The 19,731-nt window shown below is 39.6% G+C and overlaps 1 protein-coding gene across 1 annotated transcript in view; it reads left to right on the top strand.

The window, feature by feature from the left end:
• The window catches only part of CLSTN2 (calsyntenin 2), a 529,216-nt gene that overhangs the window by 90,438 nt on the left and 419,047 nt on the right, over positions 1–19,731 (top strand). The window lies entirely within an intron of this gene.

Raw genomic sequence — 19,731 nt, 5'->3', positions numbered from 1 at the left:
CAACCGTCAGCTGCAGTCATACCGATTCAGCCACTATACGGCCTGACCATTGTCTGTGTGTATAGCATCCCTCACTCCCCACCTCACCATACCGTGCACATCTCCAGCCTTATACCTTCTGTATAACCCCACTATCTGTAGTATGTAAGCTCGTTGGAGCAGGACCCTCACCCCTACTGTCTCCATCACTTGATTACTTCATGTAACCGTGGTTTTGTAAGCGCTGTGGAATATGTTGCCGCTATATAAATAAAAATTATTATTGTTATTATTACTTCACTGAGGCCTCGTCAAAACAATGTACCTAAAAATAGGGGAATTGGACTTTTTTTTACAGTATTTTTTATTAATAAGTAGTAGCAGAAACATTCCAAAAGTGTGGCTCTATATCATTTATTGTGCAACCGCAATTCCAAAAAAGTTGGGACACTTTGTAAAATGTAAACAAAAGTTAAGAAAAAAATACAATGATTTGGAAATCTAGCACATTTTTACACCCATATTAGGCTTAAAAATCTTGTCCCAGCCACAATTCTAACTACCAGAAGTTAGAGCATCGAAGAGATAATGTTACTGCACAGCTACAGTATAACTAAAGCTGAGCACTGCATTTAAGCAGGACTTAATAGGCAACAATTAAAAGTACCACTATATATTCTGCAATACAGAAGTACTGCAGTATATGGTACAAGCAATCAAGTGTAAGACCCCTAGTGTAAAAAATGTTTAATAAAATTGTAAACAATGTAAAAAGAATAAAACTTTCAAAAAAGCCCTCTTCCCATTAAAAAATGTAAGCAATAAAAAACTGGTATAAAAAGGGTACAATTGCATTTTTTTTTGTCACATCACTTAGGATGTTTAAAAGTTTTTCAGTACATTATATGGTACATTAACCCTTTCCAATCCACTGTCTGACCTCTGAAGACATTATGATTTAAGGCTGTACAGCTCTGATGTTGGAAGACGTCCATCAGGGTTCTCTTACTGTATATTGCAAGCCTCTCTGCTGTCGGAGCCTATCCAACGTGTCACCTCATGCAGTACTGGCTTTAGCCAGCAGATAGCACCGTTGTGTAACGGCAGAAAAAGAGTAAGCTCCCTAGGAAAACCAGAATACAAATTGGATTAGAAAGGGTTAAATGGTATCATTAAAAAATACAACCCATCTTGCAAAAAAAAACAAGGACTTATAAGGCTATGTTGATGGAAAAATAAAAACGTTATGGCTTTTGGAAGGCAGGGATACAATAATATACATCCACTGAGTATTGTGTTTCCTAAATTGTAGAATAAACTAAATTAAATGTTTTGTATTGTAAGAAAAAGTGATTGTAAAAGTTATTGCATTCAACCATGTAATCATCAGATTATTGCAAGAAAACTTCACTTTAAGTACAAATTTCATAGCTAATGCCTCTCATATATATTTAGCATCAGTTAGGCAAAGTCTGTTCATTTTCTCCACAGGTATTAACAGATAGAAAAGCTAGCCCAGACATTCGCTTTCTCTCTCTCTGTGTCTCATCAGGCGCAAGCACAAATGGTTTATCTGCAAGTGACACATTAGTTGTGTAAGAGATATCGCAACGTAACTTGGTGGCTGTTTATCAAACAGACTGTATTAATGTCAAGCGTGCCATAATTCTTTGCTTTAGTAACCAAGTGAAATGTAAAAAATCTTTTTATCCATGCATGACATGTTTAACACCAGATATAATACTAGAGCTATCTCCACACGGACAAATTGATTGATTCTTAAAATGTACAAGAAATAGCATTAGAATTCATTACAGGTGAAATTTATGGTTAACATCCTATTCTGCATTCTGATATTGTATGTCCAAATATACTACCGGGCGATCGTAGCATGGATCACCAATATTTTTTGCCATTGTTAAAGCTTTCATGAATGTTGGTAGGAGGTAGAATTGATATCAAACCTATTAATCCTTGTAAAGAGTTGGGATGAGAGGCTTTATGTCTTACTTGATGTAAGTATATGGGTGGATTCTTTAAATAGTTGGCTTGATTCAGAGAACCCGTTTTAAAAGGTCAGTTTGTAACATAATAGATATGGAAAGCAGCCCTGGTAGGCAGATTTTAAAGGGGCTGTTCCACTTCTAGCTGTTTTGCTGCAGGAAGCAGACAGCTCTATACATTACACAGTGGCCCAGGCTGGTACTGCAGGCTGAGTCACATTCACTTCAATAGGACTCAGCCTGCAGTTCCAGCCTGGACCACTGCATGGAGCTGTCTGTTCCAGCAGCATGACAACTAGAAGTGGAAAACCCTTATAAGAAAATTGCTTGTAATAAGTGGCTATCACTTACAGCTGGTTTCCCTGTATGACAACAATTAAGTGTCAGATCCCCTGGTGGTTGCAGCTGGTCATAGGGGATCCAGGTGAAAAGCTTCCTGTGATCAGAAAAAAAAGAAAGTTCATTCTGACTCTCAACCAGACAACAACAGGACAGTTTTACTAAACCGTGACTCAATTTGACCTACGGTTCTGGGGCACATGTGTGCCACATTTATTATTTTAGGCTCTTTTTGCACCAGGATAGACAAGATGCATTGTTTAGAGAAAAAGGGGGCATGGCGTAAAAGGATTGTTCAGAGAAAATTGTTTTTTTTTGAAAAGTGCTTACTAATGTCTAAAACATTATGTAAAACATGCTTATCTCACTTGATACACCAATACTTCTGTTCCAATGGTGCTGGTCCCCTGCCAATCTCTACTTCCTGAGCAGCATTGACAATTGACATCCTGACACTTGGATATGTGACTTCTACAACCAACTATTGGTTCAGTTTGGTCAGTGATTACCTGCAGTGGTCATAGAATGCCATCAATGAAATAGATAGAAAGTAGGGAGTTCCAGAAGTAAGGACACCATTGGAGTGGGAGTGGTAGGAAATCAGATGAGGTGTGTATTCAATTTGTTAGGTTTTCACGTGATAACTGGGCACTTTTGAAAATTATTTTTCTCTCCATACAACTACTATAAAATGTGCCACAATGTGACAAAAATTGCTGTAGAAATTGGTCTATAGCACTGTTTCCCAACTCCGGTCCTCAAGGCACCCCAACAGGTCATGTTTTCAGGATTTCCTCAGTATTGCACAGATGATGTAATTCTTATGAATGCCTCAGAAATCGCCACAGGTGTTCTTACTATAGGATATCCTGAAAACATGACCTGTTGGTTTGCCTTGAGGATCGGAGTTGGGAAACACTGGTCTATGGTAAGCCATCAAAGAGTTGGCACAAAAATTGATAAAACGTTTTTGAAGATACATCAAATTTATCATATACATGAGTCACTGTGAAAAATTTGGTGCATCTAGTCCAGTTGTAAGCACTTGAAACTTAAAGGGATTTTCTGTAACTTTACTATTGATAACCTATCCCCAGGATAGGTCATCAATAGCTGATTGGCTGGGGTCCACGAATCAGCCATTTCCCACTCCGATGTCAGTGCAGCCAGAGCTGAAGCAGATAGCTCTGTCAACTTTGCAGTGGCCCAGGTTGGAATGCAGATACAGTTACACTTGAATTCATGGGAGTTGAGTCTGCATTACCAACGGGGCTGCTGCAATATGGACAATGCTGTCAGCTTTGGGCTCTGCCCGGGTTGGGCAAGCATCTGATGATCGCAGGTGGTAGATTCCCCGATTAAGAACTAATGACTCATCCTCAGGGTAGGTCCTGGAAAATCCATTTAGACATGAGTAACAAGTCTGCCCCATTATTTTTTTAAAATGTTGCCAGAAATGTTCCCATAGAAGACTGTATGTGTGGCATAGCATGATATGGAATATGTGGAATGTTTGAAATTTCCATTTACTTACATTGGACATGTGCCTTCTGCTGTATAAATGCCATAAAATGCTATGTGTTATGCTTTATGGAAACTATATAAAAGGCGGATTTCAATATCATTTGACATTATTATCAGTTACATTTTATTGTCAGAAATATGTTATTAACTTATAAAATGGCTGCTTTCAGTCTATAAATGACAGGTTCACGTTCATGCTTGTGGTAATTCTAAAAATGACCACTGGAATTTCTTTAGTACTTGATCATGGCATTAACGGCGTCTGCATATATTTCCATACATTTCCTCTAATAATAATTGCAGTGACCTTATATTTGGATGTAGGCCACAAGGACCTTTTGTAATTACGTTGAAAGTGACAATTCCTCGTACTTCATAGTACAAGTACAAAATGTCCTTTTTAATTGGTTATTCAGAAATTCAGAGTGCGCAAAGAAAACAGTATGTATATTACATGAACATATCAGTCAATAAGAAGGTGATTTATTGCATCTATGTGCAGAACAGTGCCCAGGCCACAGCGAGATAATAAGAGTGAAGAACAGAAAGCCCCATTAAGATTGCACAGTATGGTGCAGTAACATTAAAATGAAGAACATGGCCATGATGTTAATTAGCATTTTCAGAAATCTTGTGTGAAGAACATTTCAGGTATGTTTCCCAGAATAAGGACATGGGCGCATGAATTAATAAGATACTCAAGCACAATGTGATAAAATTTCTCTAGTTTATTCCGACTCAATTAAATGGATTCTTCAGATATCTTATCATACATCATTCAGGTCGGAGAATGACTTTTACTTGTTGACAGGCATGTTATTAAAGTTGCGAGAAATTATGAGAATATGTTTCAGACGGCACCATGTCACGCGCAGAGAGCCGGGAGGCCCAGAAAATTTAAAAACTCCCTGCTCCCGACTAGTATGAGTAGCCGAGAGCATGGAGCTGTCACTGGGAGCTGCTGTATGCGGTACCCGGTCACATGATCACTGTTATCCGATGGATGACAGCGATCATGTAAAAGTTTAAAAAAGTATAAAAAAAAAAAATTTGTTTCATCTTCCCTCACAGATCATATCCTTGAGGGGAAAAAAAATTACGTCCCTATGGCCCCTGGATTTATCCGTGGACCTTACCCTGACTCTTGTGCATGCGCCCGTCATGAAGATGGCAGAGAGCATGCACAAAAGCCGTAGCTTGCTGGGATAATATAAAATCTCCTTGCTCTTGGCTACCAAACGTAGCCAAAAGCCTGGAGATTTCACGGGTGGCCATGGTATGCGTTTCCTGGTCACGTGATCGCTGCTATCTAATGGATAACGGCGATCACGTAAAAGTAAAGAAAAGTTAAAGCTTTACCTCCCATCACGGATCAGATCCGAGAGGGGAGGTAGAATTACTTACGTAAGGCCCCCCGCCATGTCCCCCGATGGGATCTTTATTCATGGACCTTTCCTCATCTTCGGCCCATGCACCCATCTCCAAAATGGCAGGCACAAGTGCAGAAACTGGGGGGGGGGGGGTCTAGGAAATTTAAAATCATCTTGCTCCTGGCTACTAAAGGTAGCCGAGAGCCTGGAGCAGTGACCGAAGTGCCACAGTGAGCGGTCTCCAGTCACATGATCACTGTGATGCCACAATGGTTATGTTTCTAAACATGGGACGATCAGGGATATCCATTTTGGGGTCAAAGTCTTTATTCACATGTGTTTAAAATGACACAATTGCTAAAAAACACGAAAATTGAAATTTTTTCCTTCTGCTTTGCTTACATTCATTCAAAAACTGTGCAGTCAAAATACACCATACACACCTATATGAATTCGTTAAGGGGTATAGTTTTCAAAATGGGGTCATTGTGGTGGTTGTCTATTGTTTTGGCCGCTCAAGAGGTATATAAGTGTGCTAAAAAATATTTTCAAAAATATGAAATTTTATTTTTTCTCCTCTAAATTACATTGAGTCCTGAAAAAAAAACTGTGGGGTCAAAATACTCCTGACATTAAGGGGTGTAGTTTTCAAAATGGGGTCATTTGTGGGGTATCTATCATTCTGATTCCTATGAGCCTTTGCAATCTTGGCTTGGTGTAGGAAAACAAAGTGTTCCTCAAAATGTTAATAATTAATGTTAAATTTGTACGACTCCTAAATCATTTAAAAAAACCTGAAAGTTTTTCAAATGTGCTCCAGAATAAAGTTAACAGATGGAAATATATTTCTTATCAAACATTTGAACAGTATATTTGCACATATTTGAGATATTGCAATTGAAAATGTGAAGAAATTATAATTTGTTCAAAATTTTCCCAATTTTGGCATTTTTAATAAATATACACAAATTCCATCAGTCTATTTTTACCACCTAAATGAAGTACAATATGTGGTGAAATAACAATGTCGGAATCACTTGGATATGCAAAACCTTAATGGAGTTATTCTATGCTAAAGTGACATGCGGGATGTCCTGAACATAGCATTGAGCTGTCATTCTCCCTCGTACCACTACTAGCGGTGATTGACTGTTGTATGCAATGGACCCCCAGATCATCACACCAACAATGGGGGCAATGTTCCACTCTACAGCAAAGGCAGGATTAAGGTGCTCACCCTTAGGTCTCTAGACGCAAAATGGCAGTTGTCAGTGTTCAAACTAAACCTGGATTAGTCATTAAAGACAATCTGGTTTCACTCCGCAACAGTCCAGTTTCGTTGTTCATGACATCACTGCCAACAGAGGTGAAAGTGGGCGTCAAAGGCAGTACACATAATGAGAACCATGAGACCAAAAATCCTTCAGCTAGGTGTCTGCAAATGGTTCCGACAGACATGGGCCTGTAATGATGGTGCCATCTGTCTCTGGATGACGGACAGCTATAAAATTGCTGTGATTGGTCAAACCGCTTAGCCAATCAGAGGCAGCTCTTCCAGGAGATGGGAATTTTTCAATTCCTGCCCAGAAGAACATGAAGAAGAAGAGTGCCGGGGACCCGGGAAGAAGACGCGCCGGAGCCCGACAGTACTTCTAGGTGATGTATTAATGTTTTTCTTTCGTGCAGCTAAGGCTGTAAGGTCCGTGCTACATATAAAGACATTGTGTGATGTTGCAGAGGTAAAAGGTGATGTGTTCAGTGATGAGGGGACCTTCGTGGAGCAGCTGTGCTTCTACAAGCACAGCTGTTCCAGTGAACGGGCATCTGAGACCTAAACACACTATTTTGCACACATGTAAAAAAAACACCAAACTTCGGTCACACTTATTTTGCACATCCGTAAAGCACATTTATTTTGCGCACATAGACGCACAAAAAAATACGCTTGTCTAACCGAGGCCTAATGTTGTAATTCTTGCATTCTGTGCTTTTTTGTAAATCAAAGTGTTGATAATGTGATGACTAAATTAAAAATGATAGCTATAAACTAGGAGCTATCAAGCGGGCAATCTGACACTCCTTCATGAATTTTTAAAGTGTGACACCAATAGATCAAATATCATTTCTCAAAGACATATAATATATTGTTGCATCAAACTGATTACAGCCTTGGGCTTATCATGAGAGCCACAAGATACTGAGGTTTATGATAAGCAGATGGTGTCTGTGCATATATCAGTCCACATTTTGATTCATATCCTGGGTATTGGCACTGTCATTTCATTTTCCTTTTTCTATCTGTTTCGTAACATTCTGTAATGCGCTGGTATGTTTGCTAGTTTTAGGCAGTAATTAAATATGCCTCCATATACATGACGACCACATCACCTGCTCTTCACTAAGGTCATAACGAAATAATATAAAATATCACCCAACTCGCATGCATTAACACGTCATCTCTAACTTCAATGGAATGACATTTAGCATTACTAGCACCATTTGCACTAAACAAAAATTGGAAAGTCATTGCCCAGTAATATTTCTATATACCTATGACCCATAGACTTTAATGGGCAAGCTTATTCCCAAAGGATGGCTTTCTGGCATCTGCTTGGCCAAGACATGTTAAGATACAGCAGCCACAACTGTATTGCAAAGGTTAGCCAACTGCACATTTCAATACATCTATTTAATATATACTTGAAAGAAAAAGTAAGTCAACTTTTTGAAATGATCTGAATTTCTGCTTTGATTTCTATATAAAATGCGGTATAAATGATTAATAAGAAAGTTTGGTGTAAAGTAAGTCTAGAGTAAGACTGTTTGAGTAGTAGCAGGGCTGACAATATTGAAACTATCTTAGATTTTGCAACCCATTAAAAAATATTATAGGGAAATATACAAAGAAACAGTGGGGGGAATTTTTTAACTTTACACCAAAATTCTGGCACCATAAAGTTGCACATCCCAGTTACACAAAGAACAGTTTGCAAAGAATAGTGGGCGAGTCTTGTTGGGAGGGGCTGGGGTTACCCGCAACTCATCAAATTCACTGTGATCGAAAAACTGTTGTAAATTACTTTGTACATCTACCACAGGTACCTGCTGTAGATTTCAGCAAGTGGTGCAAATCGTCCCAAGATGTGAGAAATTTAATAAGAGGCTTGCAGCTCTTATTATGTCTTCCTCTTTCGTCACTAATCCGCTTATTTAAGAATGGTATGTAAAACACCGGTGGGCGATAAATGGGCGCTGTAGGCATAATAAATTAAATAAATCAATGCACTGCAAATTGGTACTCCTATAAAGCTTCAGTTCAATAACAGGGGTGCTTTGTCTGCTGTACTCTCAAAAACTAGAGGAGGACATGTGTAAAGACTTTTATGCTAGTTTCTAGCATAAAAAAGTAGAAATTTTTTTTGCATGTGGGGGTTAGCACAAAAATGTCCGACTTTTGTCTTTTTGTGTCATCCCCACCACTTCTTGGGAAGGGAAGTGGCTGCCTTGGATCAACAGATTTATGCCAGAAATATACACCAGTTTCTACACTACATTTCTGTGAAGGCTCAAGAAGATGCTAAGATGCATCTAATACATGAAAAGGTGTGCGCCTCATACTAATTTATACTAAGACGGGCGTTGGAAGCACTGGGCTTAGTAAATTTCCCCCAGATTGTCTAAATATCTCTTTATTAAGTCTCCAAAATGTGAAACATTTTATATCTAGAACATGGGAAATCATCAATGGAAATATTCACTATGGTGCCCCAAACTCACAAAGTAATAGATTCAAATCCCTACCCAACACACAGCACCTTTGGCATATTTCTCCCCCAACTGCAGCAGTGTTGTGAATTTCTTCTGCCATCTTCATAAATTAGTTACTTTAAAAATGTATTTACCCCTATGCAAATAATATTGATTCCCTTCACTTTGCCACCTGGCCATTCACATGGCAAGAAAAAAAATCAACATTTTTCTAGTACTTGTCCGATTAGGGGCCTTTCATATCAGCAAAATTATTCTGCAAGGACGCACTCCAAGCAGCAGAGATATGGAATACATACGATTGGATGGAACAGATGGAGATCAGTGGGAATTAGTGATTGGTTTACAGATGCAAGTGCATCTTGATGTCTTCATAGCAAGAAGTTGTAAATGCTCGTCTCCCTTTATTATGGCCGTGCCCTCTGATGACGCTGCTGCAGTGAAGCATGCCAACGGGGCTATAGTAACTTTCTTTTAGTGGCAACTACGTCTGCACATTGAAATACATAGGTCATCCAGTAGACTACTGTTGACTTTGGTTATACAGATGCCTTTAATACAATGTATACACAGTCTGCCAATTGTAATATAATAATATGAGGTGGTTTTAAGTTATATAATAAAAGTTATGTTTTATGTTCTGCTTTGTGGGCTGTGTTCAAAGTGGTGATGATTGGGTAGCCTGAATCCCATGAGAGCAGAATATGAATTTTCGTTGATGAGTTGTGGAATTCTGCACCAAGATCTGCAGGTCTAACTTTGGGTTTTCATATGGAATTGCAGGCAGATTTAAGCCATTTTCAATTCTGCAACAAAATCCATAGGAAGTCTGCGGATTTCGGTGCAGAATTTACCATGGCTTGTGGTGCATCCTGCGAGCTAAAGGGCAATATTTAGAATCTGACTCTTATTAGTTGAATTTGCAACAAACCTGCTGAAAAGTTATTACTACTCATAAAACATTTATACGTTTTGTTATTACAAGCTTCTACCTGTACTGCCTACTGCTGATCTCTTGCTGGGCTCATAGCCACTTGTCCTTACCCTGTATGTATCTGGCAATGAAGCTAAAATATTTGGGAGAACTCGTAACTTTCCTGTTATGGCAAGCGTTCCACGTTCGATGCAATACAAAGCCCTGACAAGCTAGACCATTTGCTGTCAGTTCCATAAAGTCCTGACTGCTTCGCGGCTGGGCATTGTTGTAGCGATACATCATTTGAAAGCTTTGCCTCATTTTGCTGCTTACCGGTTCCAGCAAAATAATGCGCTGTGAGTAGAACCTGCTGTTTACACAGCAGACTTCGCCAAGTAACAGGAATGTCAAGAAGGAATAAATGTGCGCTCTTAAAATAAGAGCCGGAAATGGAAGCAGTTTCAGGATAATTCTTCTATTTGGCTCAAAAAAAAAATATCAAAAAGAAAAAAAAAAGACATATTTCACATGGGAGTCGGTATAGTTAGAAGAAAAACACCTGTTCTTTCTTTTTTTCACACACATATGCACCAAGGTGAACTGATCACAGCTGCTGAGAATGACACAGAATGCAGGCTGGCAGCTGGAAACAGGAGCGCAGTCAGAAAGTGAATATTCGGGAGGGAAAAGTAGGGAAAGTATCTGCAGCTGCCGCACTAATAATGGAGGATGCTGGAGATGTACAAATAGAGCTGTTTACATAGAGCGGGTTCCTACGCTTTAGGGATGATTGCAATTAGATTATCATATTTTCCACAAGGTTAAAACTTGCGATTCGCGCAACAAAAATACTGGACAGTTTTTTTATGAACAGATTTGGCATAATGTAATTAAACTAGCTGCGCCATCTGGTCAACATTTACTGCAAACTTTTGACAATAGTTTTCATGGCTGTGAATTTTCATTTGGTCTAAACTGTAAATTTACATAAATGTTTCATTGTGACAGATCTTCAAGGCGTACAGTTTCTAGTCATTGCTAAGGTGCAATTGGTAACGATATGGATGATATGATACCTATTGCAGCACATTGGATATATCATTCAAGCTGTGCTGTAAATTGTTCATACACTCGTTTTAAAGGGCATTGCTGCTAAGCAGTAGCTATTGTGGTGCAGAGGATAAGGTTGTATCCAGGTCCTGGTACTTAAATTGACCCTCCCCAGTTGCGAGACGGAATTCTGTCCTGGGACCAAAGGGGGTGGCTGGTGTATTACTTGCACTTGCATCTCTTTACTATCCATCCGATTTGCTGGTTCTGAGCCCGAATTGTGGCTGTTCAAAATGGCCCCCGCAATTTTCTGTGTAGCTAATACACAGTGTATATTGCTGTTTGATTGACCAGCGCTGATCACATGAACAGTGCTGGCCCATCAGAAAGTAGATATAATACATTGGTAATTTAGCACTAACAATGTACTATGCCAATGAGGTAATCTGAAGATTGCATTGGCCTTCTTGGACATTCAAAACCAGGACCCGGAACTAGCAAATTGGAAGGATGACAGAGAAGAACAAGTGCGGGTAATATATTTCTTGCCCCCTCCGGTCTTGGGACAGAATTTTGTCCTGAAACTGAAGGATTGCTTCAAGGGTCCCAAAGGCCTATAAACCACATGAGAAGATATCAGTATTATAAATGTCACATGGTTAGTATGGGGTCCTGTTACGGATTTTTCATTAGGCCCTAGGACATTCAAGTTAACTTTTTGTAGCTGAATACTGTATATAGTCACTTTATAATGTATAAATAAGAGAGATGGAATGATACTTCCATAGCGCCACTTATTGGAAGGCAGCATTCATTCAAGCCAAAGTCAGACTCTTTATACAAGCCTTGTAACAATGACTGGGAATTAAAAGCAAAGCCAGACTCCATGTACAGACAGCTGTTTCAGGGTATTTGTCCTTCATCAGTGTACAGTAGGAGTCTGGCCTCCAATAGGTGGCACTGTGATGTATTATTCCATCCAGTGCTTATAATGTTATTTACAGCAGTTAATTATTTTTTTTTATGTGACATGGTAGGCAGTTACTTAACATGTAGTTCAAAGCAACTTCCCATTGCTGCTAAGTTAAAGCCCTTTTACACGGACTGATGTTCGTTAAAACATTTGTTCAGCTGATCGTGGCCCCAGGTAAACAATGTTTCAATCAGCCGACAAATGTTGGCTGATCATATTTTTTTTGATCACATCTGTATTGTCGGCAGAACATCTACAGTCATGCAGTCTGAATTGTACATATTTAAGGATCATTTAAATGTCGATATTACTGGCGCTCGTCATCTGTTCTATTTCTAACCATGTAAATGGAATTTAAGGCTTTATTCACTACAAATTCAGGCACAGATTCCGCTTCCAAATCCATGGCAAAATCCTCATTATTTTAGCATACTATTGAAAGCTAGGAAAATTGGTGCCGTAGTTATTACAGCATCGGTTATTCCATGTACAAATTTGAAAATTGGCTTAACAGAAAAAAAGAAATGACCTTTAAATTCTTGATGCCGTTTCCCCGTTTTCATGTGAAATCCATATTGGGCAGCTGCCATGGATTTGTCCTATTAGCTGGGGTTAAATCCACATGTAGACCCCATAAATGTCCGTGGCAGTACTTCAAGGCCTTACGTTCACATTAGAATGATCAGACACCCTACAATCCCATGTAAGCATGGCCTGAGGGTTGTTCACTCATATGAGCATATGTTGGCTTCTTGTTACGTGGGCATTTTTGCGCACATAATACACAGTGCTTAGCAAATATATTACTGCATATTTTACGCAACCATATACTACAACGGATGCACTACGTGCGTACTATGCACTGAAATAGGACATGCGGCATTTTTTTCACACATGTGAAAAACGCAGGTCTGAATTGCCCAATGTAAATCAATGTGGTTTTAGCACTGCAAATTAGGGCTTCTTCACATGGGTGTATGTGTACAACGCTGCGGGTCTCCTGCAGCATTGTACACATTACAGCACGTACGCTTTGTTGGCAGAGAACCGGCAGAGACCGCATATGCGTTGCGTAGGGCACTGCGCATGCCTGTGAATGACACAGTTATGGACATGCACAGTGGGAATGAGCCCTTCAGACAAGTGTGCATTACCAATAGGTTGCTGTGGAAGCGCTTACACTAAGCTTATTTTACCAGTGCAGAATCTGCACTGGTAAAAAAAGATAGGACAGCAAGTGTCAACTCGCCTGTCAGCTCCGTGCTGTGGCGCTGTCCATGGTGCTGACCACAGACATGTGAATGGGCTGCTCCATGGAGCAGCTTGTTCACCGCCGATTTCCTGCATGTCAGCAGCATGTAAACCACGCTTGTCTGAACAAGGCCTTACACGCATGAAAAATAATCGCCTAAAATGCAGCCAAAATACGCTCTTACTAAACCCTTACTGATATTTTGGCATCAGACTGATCGTGTGACTCAAAGCATCCAAATCTCCTGCAATATCATGTGAAAAACTAACCGTTTTACCCCAGTATCAGAGCACTATCCTAATGAATAACAATGTATTGCCCGGTAGTGGACTGCAATTTTGGTTCTGGCTGAGGGGCAGCAATGGGGCATTGGACAGGAGTTCTAGGATCCAGGTGGGTATTAAAAAGCCACTTTGCCTTGGCTAGGTACGGCAGCTAAATGAAGGAAGGCCTAGCTATGACTCGGATTTAGCTATGGTAAAGCTTTTGTTGGGTTTATAGAATTATTTTTGGAAGCCCTTGTGAAATGAAAGTAGAAATGTTGTAAATTACTACAATTTTGGCCACTTCTTCCATGTATAAAGCAATTAGAAATATGACAGCTGTAATATGATTAGTCCATTATTTATTCCAGAAGGCTCCTTGTGGGATAGAATTGAACTAGATATTTTATTCCAGAGTCTACACCATGAAAAACATTCTGTTTTCGTCCTTTTATCGTACTATTGCTTTAAAACTACACAATTTATGAGACATTTCCAACTCATATCCACTCTGGGCTATTAATGTGCCTTTTACTTCTGAGGTCTTTAAGAGTATGAATACACTTCTCAGACAGCTAATTATGTCTTAATTATATTACACATATTTTGATCCTACTAAGAAGCACTTAGGGAATCCTCCAATATCGGTTTCATTCCTGTAATTAAAGCTAACGGAAAATGTCTTCTCTTCTCCATTCCATTTATTAAAAGCCTGTACATCAACAAAGCACCTGTGCAACTCGAAAGCAGCAGAAGCATTTATTGAAAAAGTTTAAAAGTGCTTAACTAATATACCAAACTATGTATAAAGAAGTGTTTTGTGAAACTAGCTCATTAAAGCCATAATTGAATGCATGGGATATATTCCGAATATATAAACCTCTATTTGTAATTAGTAAAACTACATAGGTTTTTAGATTTTTAATGAACTCTGTAATGTAGCTAACCAGAACTATACCAATTAAAGGGGATGTATAGGATTAGAAAAATATTCCCGCTTTCTTCCAGAAACACTTTTCCATGGGTTTTGTCTGGTATTACAGCTCAGCTCCTTCGAAGTGAATAGGACTGAACTGTAATACCACAGACAAGCCGTTGATAGGTGTGGCACTGGTTCTGCAATAAAGTGGCCATGTTTTCCTACTCCTATACAAGCCTTTTATGTAGAAGCTACTGTAGGAGTGCAAGAGTCAGATGTTCTATTTAACCCCTTAAGGAGGTTTTCCTATCATGGACAATAATGGCATCACTTTTCGACTGGTAACAATCCAACTAATGAGACCTCCATTGATTTTGAGAATGAAGGGGCCCATCATAGTCTTTTCCTGTGACTGACTACTGGTACTGTAAGGCACTGCAGCATAGCACCATTCACTTGAATGGTGCTTTGTTCCCTGCACAGGGATCAGTTATTGATTGTACTGCTGCGAAATGAAGAGGGCAATTTTTTTTATAATCTTCACCAATCGCGCCAAAATTTTTTTGGAAACTAACAAAGCCCCTCCGACACTGTCTAGTAACAATTTTCCCCCTTAGAACTTGTGAACTTGGCTATCTCCGACATTCCCATTGAATTGAATGGAGTGGCAGCAAACATTCAAGACCACTTCTTGAGATCCCTATGCTTGGGATCAGTCAGGGGCCCAGTGGTTTGACTCCCACTGATCAGAAACGTATTCGTTATGGTGTGGATAAGTGATAACTTTCTATTTTAGCACAACCCCTATAAAAGAGTTGTCTGAGTTATTTTTATTTAATTCATGCTCCTCTAAAACATCCTATACTTACCTCCCTTTAGCTTTAGTGCTGTGTCTGTGTACTCCACACCGGGTCGGTGTTGACAGGCTGCTGCAGCCCAATCAGAGGACTCAGCTGTAGAGTGCTGGTCTGTGATTGACTGCAGCAGCCTGTAAACACACCATCGTAGTTGAGATCTGACCTGCACCACTGGAGCTGCGAGGGAGCAAAGAGAGATTTATATAGGAATTTTTTATTATGTTTTCTCATGGGGAACACCAGTTTAAAAAATAACTTTGACAAATATTTTAAACTGTTAAAATGTAGTAAAAACATAACACAAATGGTCATATTTATTTGATATTCCCATATTTGCAACGACGCGTACAATACATGTTTTGTGTCATTTAAGGAGAATAGCCGAATTAAAAAAAAAATCTGACAATTTATTTTTTTATGCATTCTGCTTTTATTTTTAAAAAAGTGTCAATTAAACACTAATCTGTGCTGTTAAATCACCCTTGCAAATGTGAAGCCTTAAATAGCTACATAACCGTGAAAAAAAAAATTATGACTGACGGAATGCGAGGACTCAAATAAATTCCCCTGGTCTTTAATGCCAAAATTGCCCTGTCTTTAAGGGGTTAAATTCTAAAATGGAAAATACTATTCTCTTTTTCAAGAGCACAAGTACAAGTGACTCTTCTTCTGCTGATACTGCCAATCAATCCCTATTCCTAAGACTTTTAATCACATTTTTAGCATCAAATGCCCAGGGAGTGAGGATGATTTCCAGCAATGAAGACCTTGCGCTGTGTGCCGATGTCCTCTGTCTGGAGGCCACTGTTCTCCCTCCTCCTCCATGGTTCCTTATACAATAAGTCATTTTGTTCTGTGGACTATGATCAGCGATGCATCATGTTTCATCTAGCAGAGAGCTATGCTCAGGGTTAGCTGTTAATGACAGCACTCTCTGCCAACTATTTTGTATTCTGTAATGAGCAAAAGGATAAATTACTTCAGTTCTTTGCCAGAACAGTAACAATACTACTATGTTACCGACTTCCTACAGCTCTCTGCATTACCCAGCCAAGTCATTTCCACATTTCTAGTGGAGATAATTTTTAATGATACCAAAAGCTGGGAACACTAATATCATGTCTCAGCTGGAGGCGTCCTCCGGGCCGGGGGCTCCTGCGCAGCACTGTACATACTGTAAGATGCTGACAAACATCATGCTGGGGATTGGATTCCAGTTCTGTATAAAACAGCACACACGCACATAAAACAATACAAAATCCTCATTTCAGAGCTTTTCTTGTATTTTAAGACTCGTCTTGGACGTCGTCTCCTGCTGCTTAGATATATTTAGCTTCATGTTTGTCTCCATCTGTCTCAGTTTCCAAAACAGTATTTAGTCAAAAACTACACCATATTCTTCTTCCAGAGCAAAACACAATATGTAAGTAGGGAAATCTTGGCTATTGGTTTTGGTATTAGAGGGTTGTTTTTTTTTATTAGTTTGTACTTTCTACAATATACATCACTTCATCTTTACAAGCTATTCTACAACTTCACACTCATTAAATATCCAACTTAAGATATCCTGGAACTGGCATTCAATAAATGATCAACTTTGCTTGCAGGCTAAATAAGCTGCATATAATACTGGGCTAAATGTTCTATCATGTCTAGAGTTGAGCGAACATACTCTGCCGAGCTTGATGCTCATTCCAGTATTAGCGTACTCGATGGTGCTCATTACTTGAACGAGCATCAAGCTATGTTCGACCCGGCCTCAGTTTTTGGCTCCTCCCCGCTGTGACGTGCCTGTTTGGTTCCTACCCACCGCGATGCAGCGCGCGTCATTGGTACATTTTTTGTCTGGCAGGCAGGGGAGAGAGAGAGAGAGAGAGAGAGAGAGAGAGAAAGAAAGAGAGAGACACGAACCAAGAAAAAAAAAAAAAAACTCGGCACCCGGCGTCCCACATACAAAAATGCTCGAGTCTCCCATTGTAGTCAATGGGGTTCGTTACTCGAGTAGAGCTCTCAAATTTTACGAAAAGCTCGACTCGAATAATGCGGACCCAAGCATTTGGGTGCTCGCTTATCTCTACTCATGTCCTCATAGGGAAGAGAACTACATTCTGAAACCTTTATACAACTTCTAACTGCCAACAGCCCCCAATTGCAGAACTGACATACAACATATTTTCATATATATAAATATATATATATATATATATATACACGTTTTCTTATATATATATATATATATTTGCATAAATATGCACACCCTAAAACTAATATTTTGTTGATGTTCCCTTTATGATAGCTTTTAGTCTTTTTGTGTAGGCATTAGAGATGAGCGAGCACCCAAATGCTCGAGTCCGTGTTATTCGAGTTGAGCTTTTCGTAATGGTCTAGGGTCTAGGCTTGCAGACCTCCACCAGTCAGACACGAATGACATACCCTAGCGATATTTCACCAATGTCTATAGTGAGACAATCCCTTTGAGGGTGTGTTTACATGTCAGCAGAGGCGTAACACGAAGCTTCTGGGCCCCAATGCAAAACCTGTAACAAGGCCCCCAACTATAATGCTTTATTCATAGTACTAGGCTCCTTATACGGAGAAGAGAGGCCTTATGGGCCCCCTGAGGCTCCTGGGCCTGAGTGCAACCGCATCCTCTGCATCCCCTATAGTTACGCCAATGCATGTCAGTGATTTACTGCAGATTGTGGTGTAAATCTGCAGCAGACTTCCCCTCTTCAATTTAAAATCAATTTAGGCCTCCTTCACACAACCGTATGCGTTTTTACATTTGCCTGTACACACCTTATAATCACATAAATGCTGGTTTGACGCGATTGAGTCGTGATCTTTATTTGCGTATTTCCAGCCATTCACACGGGGCGCTGCCGCGTATAGGCAAAAAAATACCCAGAAGTGCTTAAACCAGCGATCGCTGTAAAATGCTCGTAATGACCAATAATGATTAATTACGGCCAGCTGTCTTCTTTTCCCAATGTTGTACGCCAGGTAACTCCCTCCCCCTTCCTTTTCTCTAGCTTCAATAGAAATCTACGGGAGCTTGCATGGCCATTGCCGGTCATGTGTTCTTTCTTCCGGCGGTGCAGAGAGTCGTCCACACCTGCAGTGCGGCCGTCTTCTTTGTGCAGTAACACTGGCGCACCGGCACCCAGCTGCGCCTGTGTGACTGAGCCCTCAAAGTGTGAAATCTACTGCAGATCTGCATTAAAAAAATTTGACGCAATATGCAGCTAAACAGCGACATGTGAACGCGTCCTAAATCTATCCACACTGACTGTAATGATTATCATGACTTACAGTATCTTGAAATACATTACTTTTTATTCTATGTGGTACTATTACAAGCCTGTTAATGGGAAAGGTCATTTCATGTAACGGCTCGACATCTCGGAGAGGGCCTGCACTCCATTCCATTTTATCCAATGATAACCGAAATAATAATAATGTAGGGTATTTCTGTTTATTAATAATCTAATTGCAGATATTACCGCTGTCACAGTATCACATCCTAACATATCTAAGACTGTTTGCATAAACATGTCTTCGAATTCAACAGTTGATGAATATTACAACCCTAATCCAACATTTTAATTCAGCCCTGCATCCGCCAGTACTGATGACTGCTAACGTTTACTCTGTACCACTCAAAGCTTATCAGTATTCCGCAAATATAAGTTTGTTCACATTCTTAGATTTTTCTTCAAACAATCATTTGATTAAATTCCTTATTCGGTGCCTTGTTAACATTTTGCTTTTTTTCTAAATTTCATTTAAAGTTGTTATCCGTTGTATGAATCCAATTTGCAAACACATTCCTTAGGACTCTTCAGTTAGTATAGGTTTTTTTCAATCCAAGATTCATTTCTTTGGATTTCCTGTTATGTCCATGGATTAGACTACAAGCCCATTTATTTCAATTAAGCCTGTAATGCTTGATTTGGTGGAGCTCTAGGAGTATTGAACACTAGTTAGGTTCACTTAAAGGTGATGGCTGGGGTTAAAGGATCCTTCTAGCAAAAAGGAATTGTCCACAGCAGACAGTCCCCTTTAATATGTAAGAGCATCAACTATTTATATTCACATCGAAAAAAATGTCTTCCTCCTTTTCTATAATCATTATACAACTTACAGCAGAGTTTTGGCATCAAAAAGTTACGATTTTGACGCAAGTGCCAAAAATTGCTACTTCTGAAGGATAATGCTGGTTCGCCACTTGAGAATGCCAAAAAACCTGCTCCATGCAAGATCAGTGTCAGCCATCTTTGACAGCTGACATGCGCAATCAGAGATAACTTCAATTGCAGCTGGTAGGTCTTTAAATGTTGCTGTCAATGCTGACAGTGGCATTGAATGCCGTGATTAGCATTTGCCGGTCGTGAATGCCCATCCCCTTACCCACAATGAGATTACAAACTGCTATTCAGCTGTCATGGCAGCCTGAGGCCTTCTGAAGATTGCCAGTCAGAATACTGTATCATGCAATAATATGCTATTGCATTATAC

The sequence above is a fragment of the Eleutherodactylus coqui genome, chromosome 1 (genome assembly GCF_035609145.1).
Source record: "Eleutherodactylus coqui strain aEleCoq1 chromosome 1, aEleCoq1.hap1, whole genome shotgun sequence".
Lineage (NCBI taxonomy): Eukaryota > Metazoa > Chordata > Amphibia > Anura > Eleutherodactylidae > Eleutherodactylus > Eleutherodactylus coqui.
Note: the sequence above shows the minus strand (reverse complement) of the source record. Positions and strands in the feature narration are given on the sequence as shown.